The sequence below is a fragment of the Alligator mississippiensis genome, chromosome 2 (genome assembly GCF_030867095.1).
Source record: "Alligator mississippiensis isolate rAllMis1 chromosome 2, rAllMis1, whole genome shotgun sequence".
Classification (NCBI taxonomy): domain Eukaryota; kingdom Metazoa; phylum Chordata; order Crocodylia; family Alligatoridae; genus Alligator; species Alligator mississippiensis.
The window spans coordinates 37,250,947-37,273,151 of NC_081825.1; positions in this window are offsets into that span (position 1 = coordinate 37,250,947).

The window sequence follows — 22,205 nt, forward strand, 5'->3', positions numbered from 1 at the left end:
CAGAGCTGCAGAGACCAAAGCTAAAAGTGTAGAAGTTTAAGAGCACTGAATTTTTCTTTTCCTTTGCCAGGCAGGAATGACCACAACAGTATTAGTCATTAAGGAATAGCTGACAGTTAGGGGACCACTCAATGTTAATATTAGGATTCTGAAGTTGAACACAATCTGATTGTGGAGCAACACCTACTTTGATAACAAAGAGCTTTAGACATTTTCAGAAAGTCAGACAAGACTTTGAGTGGGAAAAGAAGCAAGGAAGAAGGACAAGGAGGCTAATGAGAAGTAATGGAAGGGGGAAGGGGAGTTGCTTTAGATTAGGAGCTGCTTTTCTCTGCCATGATCAGGAGATGAGGGAGTGAGATTTAGGAATGTGTTTGAGAAATGGTCCCCAGAGCACATGACCTTAAATAAGCTCCTTGTAATCAGGAACCACATGGAGTTACCTCTATGTTACCATGTACTGAAAACACAAACAGAACAATTTGAAGGGGAAGCCATGGGCCAATGCATCTTCAATACTGGGATTCTATGCACCTGATACACCAAAAAAAGAGAGATAAAATGACTGTACAAATCACTAGCATAACCATCAAATTTTTATCTTATATTAGCCTGCATGCTTATTTTTCAATCGTCTTTATTTCTTTAATGCAGTATTACATTACATTTGAATAAAAGGCAACTGTCTGCATGCACCGCTTAACCCTATCATTCAACCCCAACATATTTTCTACATGTAACTTGAATATAAGTACAAATGGAATACCTTGTAGCCTTTGCTGTAACCTTTCTGTGATAGTAACAGGTTTGTTTGTTGGTATTCTGCAAGTGTATCCAAATCCATAACTAGTAGCAACCCATACTATGCAAAAAGTATCATAAACTCACATATGCTGTGAATTATACAATATGCCCCAATCACTTGATGCCACAGCACCATCTTGCCTTTAGTTAGTCAGTCTCATTCCATCATGATTTGTTTTTCATTTACCATGCAGAGTTAATTTGCTTCTTGCCCAGCTGGCATGTATACCTGGAGATAAGGTTTCATCAATAAGGCAGGAGAGGTCACATGAAATCAAAGTTGACATGGACATAACATGTATGAAGGTGGTAGGGAAAGGGAGATGAAATGTACCTACTTATACTCATTTAAACAAGCAAAAAATAATGGTATCATCATGTATCTAGTATCTGGAGACTTACAAATTGGAACAGCTCTTTATTACAGGCAGAAATTAAATACAGCTATTTATAGTAAGAGGTAGTAATTTGGTTGCTGCCCTTGCAAGGGTCTTGTGGCTTAGTGTCCCAGTTCCCTGACCCAGAAATTCCTGCCAACCTCACCATAGGTGGCAGAAGGCCAGGGCTAACAGGTCTTAGTCCCCCCAACTGCAGGGCAGTGGTGGCAGCACAGAGGGACACAGGGTAGCCCAGGCATGAGCCCTGGGTGGCTGCAGCAGAGGATGTGCACACATACAGACACACAGCGGCAGCTTGCACACAGCCAGGATAGCAGCCCAGCAGCATGTGTGCCCATCATAGCAGGCAAGTCTGTGAAGGAGAACGGGCATGGGGGGGGGAGGCAGATTGAGGCCCTCACAGTGAGAGAGAGAGTGGGGCAGTGACAAGGCTGGGCTGGGGTGAATAGGACCCAGGGCAGGTCATGGGATGGTCAGAGGCCAGGCAGCTTGTCCAAGGGCGTGGGGTGGCTCCCGCTGCTGGGAGACACATAGGGTATATACCCCTTGGATCTGTCCCTGGGGCCCCATTCACCCCAGCCCCTGCCTCTGCCCCAATCCCATCCTCACTGTGGGTGCCTTGATCTGCCCCCCCATGGACCTTCCCTCTCCCCCTACCCCTTCTCTTCCCCCTATACAGACTTACCTGCTGGGTGGGTGTGGGGGAAGGGGTTGTACTCAGCCCCCCAAATAATATTTTCTCCCTCTGCCTATGAACCTCAACCACAATACCATGGGATAACTGTCTTCCTGGATATGCTGTGTTTCCAGAAGGACTTTATGTCAAAAGATACCACTGAGCTGCCAGTGTGTCCAATTTAAGTGTCCATGAATAGGCCATATTGGCCCAGGGAGGCCTGCATAATGAAAGAATAGCAAACTACCTTGGCTGCATTCACATTTGCTTGAAACAGTGGACATACTAATCCCATGAATCACTCCTGTACAGCTTGGAAAGCCAATCTTTTCATATCCTGCAGTTATTTCAGGAACAGCACAGAACAGAATTAAGCGCTGAATACAGAACAGCATAACTGGCTTTAGAAATCTCAGTTCTCATTGAGCCAATGAAAGATTTTCCACCTCCTCCACAAAAAATGTTTCTCCATAAAGTAGTAGCAATATACTTCTGGACAATTAATAGTTCTGTGGCTCAAGGGTTGGATCAAGCAATTAATACAGTTCTACAGGCCATTCTTTTCCCCTTGTATTCTGCACCCATTCATATTTCCATTCCTGTGTGATCCCACTAGGGGGAGCTTATATTACTCACCTTAGAAGCCTTAGTCTGAAAAGGGATCATCTGTCATTAAAAACAGTATCTGGTCAGTCCAGGCCTCAGACCCCCCCGCCCCCGGGTCACATATTCTTTAGCTGCTGTTATGCTACTCTTCACTGAAAAGTTTGTTCCTTTATGCTATCTGGTTTGGTCCTGGTAATAGATTGTGCACAGTCCCTACTCCCTTCCCTGCCCCCCGTCCCCAACACACTGCCCAAAAAAAACACAAGTTCCATAACAAGCAGCAATTCATTTTCTTAGCATTAGGGAGAGGAAGAACCACATTTGTAATGCACAAAAGCATACCACCAAATCACCTTGGTTATTGTTATTAAAAATGAATTTCAAGGGGTTAGATTATTTCTCCAGCTATCCCAACTGTTAAGAAGCAAGTCGTGTACAGCATCCTAGAACAGAGGTCAGCAATGTTTTTGAGCACAGCACCAAAAAACCCCACAACCTCAACCTGTAAGATGTTGGTGTGCCAGGGGCAGATGGTGGGGGAACCATGATGGGCCTGGTCCTTGTTGTGGCAGTGCAGCCCCTTCCCTGCCATCCATACTGAGGCATGTGTGCCTAGCAAAATGCCTTCAAGTGCTACACTCTGGTACCCATGCTGGGGGGTTGCCTACCCCTGTCCTAGAATGGGGCTGTAACAGTCTGCAGGCTGGTAGCCTGGAGCAATTAGCCAGCCGGCTAGCAGACTGCCGGCTTCAGCAGCATTCTGAACTGTGGCCCTGACTGCCTTCAGGGCCACAGCAGCATCAGTCAGTTAGCAAATTAGGAGAAGCTGACTGGCTGGAACTAGAAATATAAAAAGGAACAAGAAGAGGAAGTGGGTTGGAGGACCTGGAGATGGATTTGTTTGCAGGAAGAGGCAGGTCTTTCCAAGGGAGAAAAGAGTAGAAGGTGAGAACTACCCCTTGCTTGTGGAGGTTCACTGTCAACTGTTTGTATTGTCTGTTCTGCTCTGTGTTAAGGGTTGACCCAGGGCTTGAAGCTGAGTTTAAATAGTTTTGTTTTTGGCTGAACCCTGGAAAGCAGAAGAGCCCAAGGCATTACAACTTGAGTTTGAGCCCAGAAAAAGAATGTTGCTGGGACCAAATTAAAAGACTCAAAGACTGATTTGACCCAGACTGAGCCAGGCTGAGCTAGGCTAGCTGGCAACCTGCTACAGAAGCAAAGAGCAAAGCTTTGGTATTATGACACTTGACACACAAGCCTGCAAGGTCGAATTGCTTGCCATGGCCAAATTGGCCATATGTAGCACCATTGCAAACATGGGACTAAATTCCATTCCACATATGAGGCATTTAACTGTGGATTTAGTCACTTAACTGTGATTCTATTCCATCTTACTTGACTCTCTGGAAAACAATTAATGAAGAAGCTAGTTACGTCTTTTCTTGCTGCTTTTCTGTGACTCAGTCTTAAGGGCATGATGATAATGATTACAAAGTAGATACATTAATAGAGTTTCAGGGTGAAAGAGTATCATGCATAGGCACCCACATCCATTTAGTTGCCCAATAGGTAGAACAAAATCGGGCACCATGGCTGTCTATACATGACTGCAGAGGTTGCTCCAACGTTCTATCACCAATTCAACACCCCGCCCACACACACCTACCTGTTGCACAACTGTTGTCACCCATTCCCTTTGATCCTCACTGCCAGGTATTTGCATTTTCTCAGGCCTGCATTTTGCATATAGGCTTCGGTTCTATCCAGGAAAGCATATAAAACATCACCAGACTCTCCCTATATCTGAAGGGTGCTTGTGCCTGAAAAGCTTATAAAGAACAAATTTTCCAACTATTTAATTTTCCAAACCATTTCTGACTTTTTGGTCTAATAAAAGATATCACATCTACCCAAAGATCCTTGTCTGCCTATGTCCTTAGACCAAAATGGCTACAACCAACAACCCTAAAGCAGTATGTCTTAGCAAGCAATATGGAAATTGGCATAGTAGTTGCAGGCTTGGAGAAGCACATGATTATTTATCCTGGGGTCTAGCATGCACTGAAGACTTGAGTCAGGAGAATAGTTTAGCTTCTATTGGAAAGGACCAATGATGCAGGACAAACTACCTCACCATCCTTGGTCTAAAAAGTTACTAGGATTTTGTCCTACCAGCATTGGAAAACAAGCGGGAAGCGAAGGCTGACAGCAGTATCAGTCACATCCTCTTAAGACAAGTCACCCTGATTGCTAAGAAAACCTGATGCCAGGTGCAGATGAAAAGGATCAATATTTGTGTGCCTGACAGTTTAATACAGAAAGTCCATGAGGTTTTTTTTTTTTAATTTTCTAAATAATATTTTTACTTCAAAGCCTTTTCTAATTCCCATATAGTCAATAGGAAAAAAAATCAAAATTTACTTTTCAATTCACTTGTACATTAATCTGGTATTGTTAATAATTTTTGTGGTCCATCAGATGTATCCAAAGAGAGTGACAACAGATGCATCTAATGTTCAATTCTTTTTTTTTTCCTTTTTATATTTGTGTGGATAATGCTGAAAATACACTTTAAAGCTAAGAATTAAGGTGAGCTGTCCAGGAAATAGAATTTTCATCTCCTGGGAAATTCTGATCATTCAAGATTAATTTTTAGTTGGAATAAAACAAACAATGGATCTCAATTTTCTATGGAAGGGAATACTGCATTTTAGGAAGATATTAGTGCTACTGGTGCCTGTACCTCATCTCCATGTCTACAGTGCTACTCCTTCCTCACAGATGACATGAACAAAAAGAAAAAAAAGGTATGGAATAAATTCCTAAATTATCAACTGGAAGGGAACATGTTCAACATGACACTGTAACATTGATGTCATCTTGAAAAGTTTGAGACAGCCTCATTTTCTCCAATAGTTCTGTTGGAAATGTTTTTGGTCAACTCTGACTAAAAGAACATAGCAACTTATCCGCCTGTAGCAAAACCCCCAGTTTTGGGGGGTTTTAAATTTATTTTAAAATGCATTCCCTCCCCTTCCCCAACCATTTCTGACTTTTTCTCTCCCTTTGTATTCCCTAGAGATAAGCGTAAGTAAATTAATATGTAGGATAAGCTTTAACATTTTATTTTAGGTAGTAAGCTTTATTTTTCTCTCCCGTCTCTGCAAACAAGTGCCCTGCTATTTTGATATAGCTATCCACTGTTTTATAAGTGATAATTATCATGTTTGTATTGTTTTGTTAGTGCTTTTATATTGTGTAATTACTGTTTTAGACCTATATATGTAAGTTAGCATAAATCATGTCAAGTTTCCATCTTGTAATGTCAAGCCTCCATCTTATTCCCATGCCCGATTGAGTAACCCACGACACACACCTACCGTCCTATGTAACTTAGTTCCTGAATGAATGGGGATGAATGAGGGTGCTTGAGAGATAATGGCAGCAGGTCTAAAAGTAGCTCCCTCTGAATGACCAAACCATCAAACCAATACCTGGACCAACGACCCAGCCCTTGGAACCACCCTCAGCATTCAAGAAACAAAAGATGAGGCAACCCACCATTGTGCCAAGCTGCATATGCTCAGTAAGAACACCTGGAGCCCTCTGGAACAGGACTGACCTTGCCTGGACAGGCTCTCCCCATAGGAGATCAAAGGTAGTCTGCCCCATAAAAAGGGGTAGTGGGATGCCCTCTCCATCTGGACCAACACCATGCCACACCACCTATCCACCCAGAGGCCCTGCTGGCAACCCCACTCTGGACAACACCTGCTGGACAAGGACCCCTTTCCTGCCTGGATAGGCAGCTATCACCCCCTACCCTCTCTTCAACCAAAGTCTTGAACTCTTTCCCTACCTGGACTCCAACCCTTCCACTGAGTCTCTTTCTCCTGCTGCCAGTGTGTGTGTGTGTGTGTGTGTGTGTACCAATAACTTCATGGGCTGTGTAGTGTGTTGTCTGTTTAATAAGTCTGTTATTTTGAAACCCCAAGTTGGGTTTTTGTCTGTTTCCTGACTGTTTCCTCCTTGCCACCACTTATCTGCCCCCCCACCAATCTCTAAACTGTCAGTCTGTTTCCAGGCCCAAGCTCCCAGGTTTCTGCCTCTCTCTCCTCTCTCTCTCTCTTTCCTGGCTGTCTCCTCCTTGCCACCACTTATCTGTGGGCCCCCACCCCCCCACCATATCTCAGCTGTCTGCTTCAGTTTCCAGCCCCAATCTCCCTTAAGTAACCCCAAGCCTCAGTTCCTCAGCCAGCTTCTCTCTAATCCACCAGTTCTAATCTCAGTTCTGGCAACTTTCATTCCCTACACTTTAAATCTCTCTCTCACCTTAACCTTCCCCCAAGTATCCCAGGTACCCCAAGCGCACACATATATACCGTACCATCCAAGTTAGGAACTTACCTATGTGTAGGTGGGTTGCATGTGTGTGAACTGGTGAGTGAGTGTGTGTGTATATATACACACACACACACTGGGATAATGTAGTGCTGGAGAAGGAACTAGTTATGTGAGACACTTACAACTTTTGAACCATCCAACTTCCCAATAACCAGTGCTACAGAACAGAGTTAAATCAGGGGTGTCAAATGTATGGCCAATGGGCCAGACCCGGCCCACAGGGCCTTGTAATCTGGCCCCTGGTGCTCTCTATTGACCCATATGCTGCATGGGGCTGGTCCCACATCACTTACTGGAGATGAATTGTTCTAATTGGCCTGGGTGGCTGCTGCATGTGCTGGATTGGGTACAGGAGCAGGGAGGTCCACAGGCCTGATCAAGCCCCTGGACCGGCTCTATGCCCATGGGGCCAAATGAGTTGGACATTCCTGGTCTAGGTACTTGAGCTGTATACTTCTAGAAGTTAACATGTACAAATTTCTTTTGACTACATGGATGGAGGAAGGAGAAGCAAGAATATTTATGACTGTTGGTTTTAAGAAAAACCCTTTTAATTAGAACTCAAGCTAAATAAAGAGTGCCATTTTGCCTTTGCAACTACAAAAGCAAAAAGAACAGACCACCAAATGTAAGAAACAAGATGCTAAGCTACACCATTTTGCTAGTGAGAAGTTGCTTTACAATTAAGTATTCCAACTCTATATATTACAGTACCCTGAATAATACACAGGTATCTACTGCAACTTAATTTAGGACTGCTTTTTTTTTTAAGTCAATTGTCATTCGAATGTGGGAAAACATGGGGGCTTTTTTACTAGTAGAATTTTCTAAGCGACTCAATATCCTATCATTATTCATAGTAGATTGGCATGTTCTTATGAACCTCACTTTCACAGAAGTGGAAGTAAGTGTACATTAGAGACCTGTGAATTATGCCATTGGTACATATCTCACACTATGTACCTCCAAAATAAAGCTCTCTCTTAAGGCACTAAGTTCAATGGAATTTTCGTATGCTGGAAGTCAGCGCAGCCCTGAAATATTGATTAGTGGGGACTGCATTTTTGTGCAGCTGTCCGAGTCACAGAAGCCAGATGGAGTGCATGTTGATGGGGTCAAAAATCCACTTCACTCATTTTGATGCTTCTTACACCAAAGTGTTAGTATATTGACATCAATATCCTTCATCTCCTGGTCTACCAGTGTCCTTAAGGTGTTTGCCTCACTTATCGGTTCCTACCTATATGGGTAGTGATCACCAGAGGAATAATTTGTATTCCTGGGAAAGAATGAGACAGGAACCACTATGTGAACAGTTGGAGTCTGATCCTGCCCATCTTTGTTGTGCCAAATTGTACTTTGTGGCACAATTATGGCAGTCAAAAGCCCATGGGAAAACTGAATATAAGGAAAGGGAAATTTAGATCCAAATCAGATCCTATTTTTTGTGCACAGCTACTCTGAGGGTAAGTGGGAACTATTGGGCAGCTTTAAAAACAAATAAATGTAAAAAAAAATAAATAAATCAAGCAATTGCCTACATGGGGGGAGGGGTCTATTATGTACATGGTTTTCTGAGACTCTAACTTTAGCCATCTGTTTTTGAAAAATCTTGGCTGAGTTTTTTTTATAAAGCTAAAAATGTTATAAATGGGAGCCAAAATAGCCTAACAAAAATGTTGTTGACTAAGGCTAAGTACACATTCAAAAAGCCCCTGGAAGAAAGCGATCTATAGCACTTTACTTAGAGTCATTTAAGTTAGACCACGTTCCCACTGAACAGCACTACAGGGCCTGGGCAGCTCCAGGGACAGAAACTCCCCTTCCAACCTCTTCCCTGCCCCCCCTTCCCCCCCAAGCAAGACTGTGGCTCACAGCTGGCAGGGATCAGAGGCTGAGGGAGCGATGCCAGCCCAGCATGGAGAGAGCAGACAAGCTCTGCCTGAGGTTAGCACGCTGCCCTGCAAAGGACCCCTGGGATGCTAGCAAATGGGACCTAGTTTAACGCACAATGGATGTGGCACAGATGTTCAAAAAAAGTGTTCTAACCTGAAGTGCTTTAATCTGATAGCATATTTGATAATATTTGTCTTGCTGAAAATTGGAATCTTTGTTTCATGGAAGTCGCTAGCTTTTTAAATGATGGGTGCGCTGATGTTCTAACGCCATCCCTGACAATCTCTCTTCCAGAAGCAATACTTTTTTAATTATTCATTACAGATTCAAAACACTGATTGGCAGACAGTATAATTCCTAGAATATTATTCCCCAGAAAGTAAGAATGATTCCTTAAACTAAATATAAAAATAGCTATAAATATATAATACATCGGTCCAATAAAATGTTTAAAGTTTTCCTATAATTTCAGAGGAAATATGCTATCTTATAGAAAAATTATTTATAGCTATAGATAATACAACTCAGAAGGGCAACATTATTTTTCAATGACTTTCAGATCTTCCAGATTCAATATTCTATATATCACTATCTCAATTCATCTGAATAATGAATCTTGTCTTGTTTACAGTACTGATATCAAAACTTCAATGCTTCCAAGTGAAAAAAAAAATAGTTCAGAATGTTTTTATTTATCATTACAGTCTGTTGATGACATCTGACTTGAAGACATTATTAAAGTATTTATACATCTTATAAAATCTTGTATCTTCATTTCTGATAAGCAGGCATTTTAATCAAGGTTATGCAGTCATACATTTCTAAATGTCCTTAATGCTTTTATGCAATAAGAAGATTTTAATTTCTTCTACTCTAGTACAATTATTTTTTTACATAGCAATCAGCAATCTAAGTACTTTGCAAGTGTAATGGTTCTTTCTAAATCTTACCAAAAAAAGGGAACAAAACCACACACAAACCCAGACAATGATGGGAGAAATGCATAATGAGATTAAAGAACAAATATTACATTTAATATGCTTTTATTTTAGTGCACTAATTCAAAAGATTGACTGTTCAAAAAGCTGAGCTCTTAAGCAAATATAAAAAAAAAACCCCTTACTTAAAAATGATGTACAAAAAGTCTTATCCTGAAGGTAAAATGCACCTGTGTACTAGAAATTGGACTAAACTATACCCCATTTTTATACATGCTCCCAAATGGTAAGAAGACTAACAAAATTTCACAGTTGTGACCTTGAGCAAGCATCTGCTATCATTTTCATTAACTACTGGTTGCTAGACATGCTCATAATGTGCTAAGCATTATCCAAATATTAATAAATGGTGTTGCACATTTGGGAAACCCCACATTCTAGAGACTAAAAGAAAAGCAAGCAAAACTGACAGAATATATTTATTAAGTTTAAGAGAGATATTGAGAGGTTCTATGTATACAAACAACTAGAACAGACCATCTAGGTCATCAAATCTGGTTCCATGTTATTTCAGGCAACCTGGTTATAGAAAACAGAAAAATCACTCTGACAGCTTAACAGTGATTTTGGGCTAGCTTACAGAGGTATTTAGAACTGCTACTATTTCCAATATTGCATACAATCTTTTAGTGAATGTATCATATAGGAGAGCTGATGAGGGCTATTTTTAGATTTAGAGAAGCATTTAACAAGGCCACAGAAACTCTCCCTTTTTCTGGGAAGTGAGAATAGCAAACAAGAGCAAAATTAATGGACATAAATGAAAAATTGATGAGGAATAAGAATAGACAGCAAGTAGATGACATGGTGTCACCTCTGAGTTAATTTACAGAGTGTGAAACATGACTTAATGTGAAACAAATCTCTGATAATTTTTCAAAAGATACGGAACGGAAACAGTCAATAGGATTCACAGGAGCTCTGGAGGCTGATGGTTTAAAAGCCAGGATGAATAAAAGTGACCCATGTTTCTTTTCCACAAACCCAATTTAGGAATGCAGATACCTGGAACATCATATTGCCTCTAAATGCAAGCTGTGTACTGTTAACAAGTGCTGCAAATGGGATTGTTTTTCTATGAGACTCAAGGAATGACAAACGCTCTATTTTAAATGGGAGATTATGAACCTCCCTACATTAATTTAACTGACACTTCCAGGGATGCTATTTCACACCAAACAGACTAAGACATATAGGTTGCCAAACTGCAGTCCCACAGGCCTAGCCCTGGCACATGGGTCTGGTCTGGAGGCCCCATCCTGTGAGCCAGCCTCATGCAATAGATCCAGCCATAAGACTGACATTCTGCACCAGCCAGATTTGGCATGTGGGACCATGTCATTTGGCCTGTGGGGCTCTCCAGGGGTCCAGACATTTGGTGGAGGAGAGCACCATAGCAGTGGCTCCAGGAACTGCAGCAATTAACACTACCACTACTTTCCCACTGTCCAGAAACTTGACAGTGGGAAAGCAGTGGCAGTGTTAATTGCTGTAGTTCCTGGAGCCACTGCCATGGTGCTCTCCTCCAACAAATTTCTGGCCCCGTGGGGAGCCCCACAGGCCAAATGACATAGTCCCAAGTCTGGCTGGTGCAGAACGTCAGTCTTATGGCTGGATCTATTGCATGAGACTGGCTCACGGGATGAGGCCTCCAGACCAGACCCGTGTGTGAAGGCTAGGCCTGTGGGACTGCAGTTTGGCAAGCCAAGCCCTGTGAACCAAATGACATGGCTCCATGGGTGAATCTGGCCCTTGGACCATTGGGCACCATTGGACTAAGAAGTTTGCAGAGTAGTTATAGTCAGAGTCATACACTACTACTTGCTACATAATGTATGTTACAATTATATTGCATAATCCAGGTCTAATCTTCAAAATTCTTAGGCAGTTAAGATCCCCCTTTCCCAACCCCCGCCCCTCCCCCCGGCCATTTTGGATTACATAAGAATGGCAAAAGCAGGTCTTTTCAAAAAAGACTATTTAAAATAACCCATGATGGGAACCTGTTTGGGGGCAAAAGCCCCAGGTGGCCAATCCAACCTAAGACAGAAGTCCAGTGGTGGCTACCATGAATCCCTTTTCAGCCATTTCCCAACTGCATGGTTGTTTTAATCATTATGTGACTGTCCAGCCATAGAGAAAAATAGTGTAATGGGAAGGGGTAATTTGAATATGAAACAATAGCACAGAGAAAAATAGCGCATGAGGAATTAGTCAAACTGAATGTGAAACCTCACACCAAGGCAGGCAGGAAGGGTGCTTCAGAATTTGTGGTCCATGAAGCTAGTCACCACCACTCCTAGCTTTGTTTCAGTTGGGTCTATCCCTCTCATGAGCCTGAATAGGCCTATGCAGATCATGAATCCCTGAAATGGCCAAAGTGCTGATCTGGTGCAATGAGCTGGGGCAGCACCCTGGAGGCTTAGGTACAGTGGCAAACTACAAGGATGTCCCAATGAAGGGAGAGTACCATCCACAAAATGACCATAGTGCTTGACATGCAACGTAAGTTGGACTGCCCCACTCTCAGCTCAGGCATCTGTCAAATCTGGTTTCAGACTGAAGGCCTTAAGGGACAATAGCAGCAACCTACTGGCCTTGCCCACTGCCTTCCCAAATGGCCATCAGCGCTAAACACCTATAAGTGTTGGATTGGTCCACCCCCCAGCTTGGGGCTTCCCAATGGACTGAAGGGAAGGTCACAGAGGCTCCATGGCCTCATGGCCTTGATGCACTGCCATTCCAAATGACCATTAGTGCTTAACGCCCTATGTGTGCCGTCAGCACCACCTCTGGCCCAGGGGGACTTGACAGACAGTCCCTGTCAGCCAGTTCCAATTCCAGCTAGGGTTTGCCAACACTATACCATGTGGCCAATGGTCATTATTCACCCAGAGAGAAGAGGGTACCTGCAGGTGGTGCCTTTATTCAGAACATGCCTTTATATACCATTTCTCCTAAGCATATGCCATTCCTATACCATGTGGCAGTGTTTATGGCTGACAGTCAAGACTGCCAGAAAAAGGGAAAGTTGAGCCTCTCCACAGCCAACAGCGGTGAACATCAGGTTTCGAGACTACCCCCTGTATCAGCCCGTGGCAGGAACCAGAAGCAGGTACTGAGCTCAGTCCTGCCATGGCCATGTAACCAGACCATCATCTCTTCAGGAGATGCCTCTGTCTTAAGAGTCATAGAGCAGCTAAGGTGGGTTTAATTCTGCTTCAAGAAAGGTATGATTGAGGAATCAATGTTTCATCAGTATAAACAGGGCAGGGGAACACTGTTTGGAAAACGAACTTTAAGAAACTGTTATAAATTTAAGAGGAAGACGGTGGCATAATGTTAAATTTCTACATAAAGTACCTTTAAGTTAAGAGAAAAAAGCAGCTGTTTAATCAAACCTCAATATGGATTTTACTCCAAACAGTTACCTTGAAAGAAGCTGTATCACTCTAGATGGAACCTCCATAAAGCTTCTGCTTTTAGGTAAATAGGACTTGAGTAATAAGTGTCAGACACTATCAGAGCCAGAGGCTATGACAAGCTCCAGGAAAAAAGCAATGCTGAGGGCTTTTATTACTTTTTATGTACCATCACCCAACTACTGTTAAGGAAATGAGATTACCAAATGAAGGGCCATTTATACAAATTATTCACCACTAGAAAGGAAACTTGACATGTAAACAATTTAGATAAGGATCCTAATGATGTAGGCGCTCAAGCTGTCTGTAATTTATCACTCCAAATGCTAATGCTTTTAAAAGCAAGACTGTTGTCCTTGAAAATCCTAGTTCAGCTAGTGACATGCTAATCACCACAATGATTTATAGAAATAAATACTTTACAAACAGTAGAAATATTTTAATTAGATCTTTGATACCTTCCATAATCTGGGGAGGAATATCTTGAAGCACTAAATAGCCCTTTATAAGAGCAGACACATTTGAAGCGTGATAACTATACTTCATGCCAATAATTAAAGGTTTTAAATACAGACTGCAGACACCAAGAATGAAAATACACCACCTCCTGGAGTACTGCAGACAACAAATGTGTGCATTGCATCCCAAATGCAGAGTTATTAACAACTGAAGCTAATTGTGAGAAATCAAAAATGCCTGAATCCTCACATGCACTCATGCAGCAAAATATTTCTTACTGTTTTCAGCTTTTAAAGGGCCAGAGCTGCCAGAAACTCTTCTAACTTCTTTTGTTCTAGTGTGAAGAGAGAACAGCAAACTCTTTCAAAAGACTCCAGCTGGGGTAACAAGGACAAAAAATACAAGCAGACCAAGAGAATAAGAAACCTGGAATGGAGTAGCCAAGGTTAGGGTGATCTAAATACCCTGATGTTCAAGTGGTCACATGGCTTAAGTCACCCTAAAAATGGTGTACCACATCTGAAGTTAATTTAGGTCAGAGGTGAACTAACTAGCTTGGCAAAGAATTAACCTGATCTGAAGAAGGTCAATGCTTGCACAGGTCCACGGCACAGCCTTGGGGCTAGCAAAGCCAAGCCAATGATCACTGCTGCATTGTTTCTACCCCCCTTTCCCTCCGTGGACTCTCCAACCCTTGCCACAGATCCACCAGCCCCTCCACCACCCTTGCCTCCAGCTGCCTGCACCTCTTCCCAGCAAGCAGCAAATGGTTGCACACACGTATCTGGACTCGAGATCAGATGGCTTAAACTAAGCCACTTAAATCTAAGCCATCTCACACAAATACTTGTTTGCACTACTTTAAAGGGTGGAGGCATCTTAGCCAAAGTTGCTTGGAGCCATTTGGGTCTTCCCCTAATGTCCTCTACTGTTCTGCTTAGAGTCAAGTCGCATGCATCTTACTGAAAATTCTCTCTGCCCTCCCTAAATTCACACGTAGTGAGGCTGTTCTCCATTAAAAAACTGCCATTTTGCAACCTGGACATAACTGCACTTCAAGGGTTATTACAGTCATTCAATACAGACTTTAGCACAAGGAATAATCAGACCTGCAGTTTAGAAGGTGTATTTTTAGGACAACAGATTGGAGAATACCCATTACTACCAGCAAGAAAATTGTTGTTTCTAGTATTGAATTGCTCAAAGTGCTTATTTGTTCTCCAGCAGCTCGAAATTGGCTTCATTTATATAAGAAAAAGGCATTTCTCATTTGAGTCTGTACTGATGTAAATTATACCTCCCCCTCATAAAAGGGGTCCATAAATATGTTTTTATTACAGCTGCTAATAGCTGAGGGGAAACTGCTCTTATAAACATTTTCTGTGTATCAGTTAGCATTTTTTATTAAAATATTGCAATGCTGAAAAAGGAAACAAACAAAGAATGTAAGCAGAGTTTAATAGTCGGTTACAGCTACAGATCTGTGATGGGTAGGACTCCACTGCTATTAGTATGCTACACACTGTGGCTACTCCAAACTCACAAGGGGCAAGAAAGACAAAACTCTTATTCTGGGGCTCCAAAGTCACAAGAGCAAACATCTTTGCCTGTTAGATGTACACGCAACAATATTGTGAAGTGTGATATGATACCTTTATTCATCTTTAGTAGTACTTTTAATTTAGGGAAGCAATTACTAACCAGTGTCAATAGGAGTACTGCATCTTTACCTCATATTATATACATCTTTTATTTAAATTTTTAATTTTTTAAAGGATTAGAATCTCAACCCATAGTCCCCCTCCCCCCCCAATTTCATTTTAAAAAAAACATTTCATTACAGAAAAGATAGATTTTTTTTTTTTTTTTACATTTTGTTCTGGCAAGAAAACTATGAAAAATATTTATTCCAGGTAGACTGTGAAGAAAAAAAAAATGTAATTTCCAATTTTTTTATTTCCAATTTTTTTTTAAATTTTGTCAATGAACCAAAACCTTCATATAGTGCTCTACTTTGACTATATACTCATTTGCAACAAGGATATAAATTAATCCTAGTCTTACAGGGAAATTATGAGGCTTAATTATCTTGTAACATCTCTAGAGGTTCTCTCCTGAGAACAATGGTGTAATGCTTTCAATTTATATAAAAACCTTGTAGAATTCTGTAAGAGTTAGACAGAATCAGTTTGTCATTATTCAAAGTCTCCTGCCACATTTAATTGTGTGGTGAAAGTGAATCATTGTAAGCCAATATATTTGGTAATAATTCTTTTCAGTGCATCAGGTTCAAAATAGGGAAAAAAAGTCAGCATTAGACTTTTATAAATCATAGTAAGTACATGCTCACAGGAATTACCCACCCATGCTTTTGGCAATGAAATGCACACAGAATCTGTTGTCTGTCGACATTTTTACTAATTAAACTTACCATATGCTACTCTAGGGATAGGATCTGCTGAGAAAGTACATGAAGCAGTACCCTTCCCTGTCCCTACTTTAATTTGTCTTTTCCTGATAAACCACATGACTAGCTATTTATTCACTCTTTCCAAGAACAGCTAACATTTTCTTCAGTATATAATGTATTTCATTTTCACTTCAGATAATTCTCTCACATTTCTTAGGAGATCTTATCAGTGCTTCCTCTTATTGGTTTTCTTGGCTTTCCAATCACACCTCATCTTAAAATGAAACCTGGAGATTGCAGACGACTCCCCCTAGATAGACCACATCAGATTTCAGTGAAATTTTATGCAAGTTCTGTGGCCAGTTCTATCGATTCCAGATCAGTTACCATGTGGACGTGGTAAATTTACTATTCCTAATGGCAACGCACTTAAGCATGCAGTGCTTTGCTGGATGAACAGCTTCTAATACCAGAAACAGTGTAGCCAGGTGATGATACCAATTAGCTTGTCTGTCACACCCTGTGAGGGAGCTGGAGTGGTGTGGGCATTAAAGTGCATGGTTGACAGCAGAAGTCACAGCAGAAGTGCTCATGACATAGCCCTGTCAGATTGCAATGAATCTGCAAATTCTGCTGAATGCCTTGTCACACAAGGACACAAAAAAGGAAGAACCAAAGCATTGTGTGGCTACTTCCAGTTAAAGAGACAGACACCCCAAGAAGCGCAACATCCTCAAGGTCTCTGCTGCCAAGGCAAATAAGTTTACAATGTAGATATGGTCATATTTACGTTATTCAGTACAGAGATCATCTTCCTCACTATTTGTACAGCATGTGTCAAAATGAGACCTGCTTTTGGGCAGTAGCAAAATAACTATGCAAAAGAAACATCAGCTGTAGGCTTCTGGACATCCAGCATATGATTAATTATTAAAGAATTAGACTTTCCTCAGGGTCTCCTGCTCTTTTCGCCAAAATGAAATGCCTATGCATTTAACAGTTGTGCTGTGTTAACACCTAGGAACCCCATCCCTTTGCAAAACCCTATACATATAACAAGGCAGACCCTCCTCCAGGGCTAAGAAATAAAACTGTACTAAGAAAGGAGAAAGTGTTCCATCAGCTTTACTTAGATTGTAGCCATGTAATATCCCATGTTGTGAGAAAATGAGGAAGAACAAGGAAATAAAGAGTCAAAACTGGCAGACATGAAAAGCTGTGGTCACAGCACACACACCACTGTGCCAGCCATGACACACACAGTATACTGTAAGTAGGTCAGTACCTTTCTAGTGTAGACACCAGCAAATTTAAGAAAACAGGCATTTTAACAACTTGCCCATATTGCAAATGTCCATATTGGTAGGATAGAATAATTTGAGCATTTAGATATTTTCAAAACACTCGTGGCAGATCGTGTCACTGTCATAAAAGTAATAAACCTGTATGATATTTGCATAGTGATAGAATGATCTAAACTGTCTTTTTGTTTAGGTAAAGGTAAATTAAGTAATACCTACCTACCCCCTTTCCCTTCCAAATCTGATTTTGCAAATTTCCAGTTAGTGAATGGACTGCTGCTTACCTTCTTGCAACAATAATAAAAGAACTGAGCAATGTTGTAATGGTGCAATTATCCCAGTTCCTAAAGCTCACATCATTTTGTCTTGTTTAATATTTCCCAGCCTAGTGAGTGGCATCAATTTAATAAAATGCCTTAAACCACCTGACATCAATCTTTTGTTAAGTTAGCTTATTATTATTGAATTTTCTTTTTTGCCAGATGTAACCAGATCTAGACCTGTCTAGAGAGATTAGACAGAGATTATACAAACAATGTTAGGATCCAGTTTTAAAACACTTGCTAATAGATAAAGTGCTTACAAGTAGACATAAGTAGGCATTATTCCAGGTGGCAAAAATCTGCAAGATTGGGAGGTTGGTATGCTTAAACATACTTGTAGAAAACATGTATTTCATGTATGTAGAGAATTATTAAATTCAAACTGGCTGGGCACTTGGGACCAAGGATTTAACACTAACATTGGTTTTATAACATTTTATAATTTAGAATTATAGAACGCAAGGCTGGAAGGAGCTGCCACAGGTTGTTTAGTCCAACCCCATCCCTATCAAACCAATTGTCTAACCTATTACAAAAACTACAGTCAACCTTTACACATTAGAACCCCCTAACCTGCTGCAGGTAAAGCAGAACCACAGCAGCCAATGTCTGCAGCTGCAAAGGTTGTTAAAATATGCTCCAGAGATCCAAGGAAATGGGCCACACCCCTTGCAAAACCTCCCACAGTCCATACCAATCTGACCATGGGGTAAAATTCCTTCCTGACCCCACATATGGCAATTGGACTAACCCTGAGCAGAGGGACAAGACCTGCTAGCCAGGAATCTCCATGTTTAAGTCCTAGCAGGAGCACTTGCCCACCCCAGTCAACATCCTCACTCTCAGCTGCAGCCAATACCCAATGCTTCTAAGGAAAGTGAAAAAACAAACAAACCCTGAGATGTAGCAGCAGGAATCGAAAAAATAAAATTCCTAGCCTGCCCCATGTGACAAGTGCCACAGCCCAGAAGTATGACAAAAACCTATAGTAGAACACAGGCTACATCTATATCATAGCTGACAAATGCTTGTCCAACCATTTCTTGAACACCTCCATAATGGAGATTCCACAACTTCCCTAGACAGTCAATTCTACTGCCACACTGTTCTAACAGTGAAGATGTTTTTCTTGATACCCACCCAGCCAGGTGTCACACAACCTGATTCCTGAATTCTTTCATGCATGACAGGTAAGAAATGACCCTCCTCACTTTTAAGAAGCCTGGATCTCCTATACACATGCAGAGAGGATGCGCCAACATGTGATAATTACATTGGAGCAGACACGATTAGTTGAGTCTGCTGGAATGTAGTAATTACGGAGCTCCAGCACATTCCAGCATTGAATGAGCTCCTGGTTCAACGAACAATAGTTCAAAGTGCCCCGCCACCATTTTTCAGCCCAGGAACACTGATACATTTGACACACCAGGTGCTTTAATTAGCGTGGCTCTTGAAGCTGTGCTAATTGAAGCGCCCCTCCCATGCCCCCATAATCAGTTTGCTAGTACGAATTGTCTGCTACTCATGGACATTTATCTCTTTCCTCTTACAGTTGTTTTTTACTGTGCTGGCTTTTACTGCTCAAATCCAGTGAACAATGTCTTGCATTCAGAAGCTTGTCTATCACAAATATGCAGTTGGTCCAATAAAAGCTATTGCCCTAAGAAATCTTTGCCTTGCAAGAATTATTTACCAATGCTAAGGGTCACAGTGATCAAATTCTAAAGAGACCATAACCAGATAACCCCAGCTGATGTATGCTTTCCATATGAATGCAACTTATCTACAATTTGTTCGCACATATTTACGATTATAGACAGTTTTAAAACATATTAGTAATTAGACACCTCTCCGGTTTCGTTTATGAAAACAATTTGTAAGTTAGAAAAATATCAGAATACAGAAATAATTTTCACTTGATATAAACGAGTCATCTAGACAGCAAGATGCTAGCTACTGTACTAGCAAATGCATTTGGAGGAAGGACTGTCAAAAGTTGTGCATGTAAGCGCACTGGGATAAACAAAGTTTAGCAAATGATACTGCAGGCTATTATTAAGAGAGCTTCCCAATGCTACTATTTTAAATAAGCAAGATTTCAAAACAGTAACAGAGAAGATATAGTGTATTGAATAAAAAGAATGCTTTCCTGGGATGTTAGAAATAACTCTGGTTAGTTGTTGACTTCATTAAACAGTACAAAGAGTCTGCAAGAAAGAAATGACACTGGGAAGATCCATAGTTCAGAAAGGAAAAAGTAACTAAAGAGAGGGAAAATAAAGGAAATGAGACACAATAGCTATCATTTATATAAAGCTCTCAAAATGACACACATGCACAGATACACATATACCCCACCACCACTAAACATCTATTAAAAATAAATAATTGCCAGCAGTTACCAAAAATAGTGGTATTTGACATAAGCTGCAGTTTTTGAAAATAGCTCTTGGCAAAATGTTGACTAAGCAGTGATCATTATGCATTCCTATTGGATAATGAGGGCAATCAGAATAATTTAGATAGGGCAGAGAGATGCAATTCAAACTAAATTCTATTATTCTACAACTTTTAATCATTACAAGTATTTGTCATAAACCTGCAGTATCCACCTTGGGTAGTTAGAGATCAGGTGGTCTATGATATGATCAGAGAGCAGTGGGGCCATGCTTTTTGGCAGGAGTGCCACAAATTAGCCCCAAACCTCCCTGACTGTCACACCAATCCTCTTTCTTTGCAGCTAAATTTTCTCCTCCCTGCCTGATCAGTCGGTTATCTACTTTCTGCTCCCTGTCCTATCTGCCACTCTGCTGCCTGTCCTTCCCCAATGTGCTACATGCCACACACAGAGGCTACCTAGGCCATTTGTGGCACCCATGCTGCAGCTCGTTCACCCCTAATTGCCTACCATGATTCAGAAATATAATTTGCATGAATGAGCACAACCACCTCACAGAAAGGGAAACCAGAAACTCTGACCAAGATCACAAATGACTGAAATAACAACAACATGGTGATCTCTGGAATGAATAAGCTCTCTGGTCACCTGGGGGACAGTGATCACCAAATAATAGAGTTCATCATGAGACGTGGAGTGGGTAAGGTAACTAGTAGGGTGAAAGTGCTAGACATTAGGAAAGCTGATTTCAATGAACTCAGGCATTTAGTCAAGGACGCACTGCAGAGTAAGAGTTTTGAAGAGATGGGAGCCCAGGAAGGGTGGCTGTGCCTTAAGGAAATGATCCTTCGGGCACAGAGGGAGATGATCCCGATGTGGGGAATAAGGGGGAAAGGGGCCAAGAGGCTTCCTTGGCTGACTAGAGAAATCCAGAGCAGCCTACGGGCAAAAAGGGGGGCATATAAAAAGTGGAAATGGGGAGGGATTACTAAAGAGGAGTATACCTCCTCTGCTCGCGCTTGTAGGGAGGCAGTTAGACAGGCCAAAGCTACCATGGAGCTGAGGATGGCATTCCAAGTTAAGGATAACAAAAAATTGTTTTTTAGATATATAGGGAGTAAAAGGAAGGCCCAGGGAGGAATAGGACCCTTACTAAATGGGCATAAGCAATTGGTGACGGACAGGGGGGACAAGGCTGAACTCCTCAATGAGTTCTTTGCCTCAGTGTTCCTAAGCAAGGGGCATGACAAGTCTCTCACTGGGATTGTAGAGAGGCAGCAGCAGGGCGCCAGACTACCAAGCGTAGACCCTGAGATGGTGCAGAGTCACTTGGAGGAACTGGATGTGTTTAAGTTGGCAGGCTCGGATGCCATCTGAGGGTACCCTGGAGCTCCATCCGAGGGTACTGAAGGCACTGGCTGACGTCATTGCACAGCCACTGGTGGGAATATTTGAACACCCATGGCACATGGGTCAGGTCCCGGAGGACTGGAAAAGGGCCAATGTGGTCCCCATTTTCAAGAAGGGGAGGAAGGAGGACCCAGGCAACTATAGGCCAGTCAGTCTCACCTCCATCTTAGGCAAAGTCTTTGAAAAAATTATCAAGGCTCACATTTGCAAGAGCCTGGCAGGACAAATTATGCTGAGGGGAAACCAGCATGGGTTCGTAGCAGGTAGATCATGACTGACTAATCTAGTCTCTTTTTATGACCAGGTTACAAAACACCTGGACACAGGAGTAGGGGTTGACATCATTTACTTAGACTTCAGGAAGGCCTTCGATACAGTATCCCACCCCATACTGGTGAACAAGTTAAGAGGCTGTGACTTGGATGACTACACAGTCCGGTGGGTGGCGAATTGGCTAGAGGGTCGTAACCAGAAGGTCGTAGTGGATGGGTCGGTATCGACCTGGAAGGGTGTGGGCAGTGGGGTCCCGCAGGGCTCGGTCCTTGGACTGATACTTTTCAATGTCTTCATCAGCGACTTGGATGAGGGAGTGCAGTGTATTCTGTCCAAGTTTGCGGATGACACAAAGCTATAGGGAGAAGTGGACACACCGGAGGGCAGGGAACAACTACAAGCAGACCTGGACAGGTTGGACATA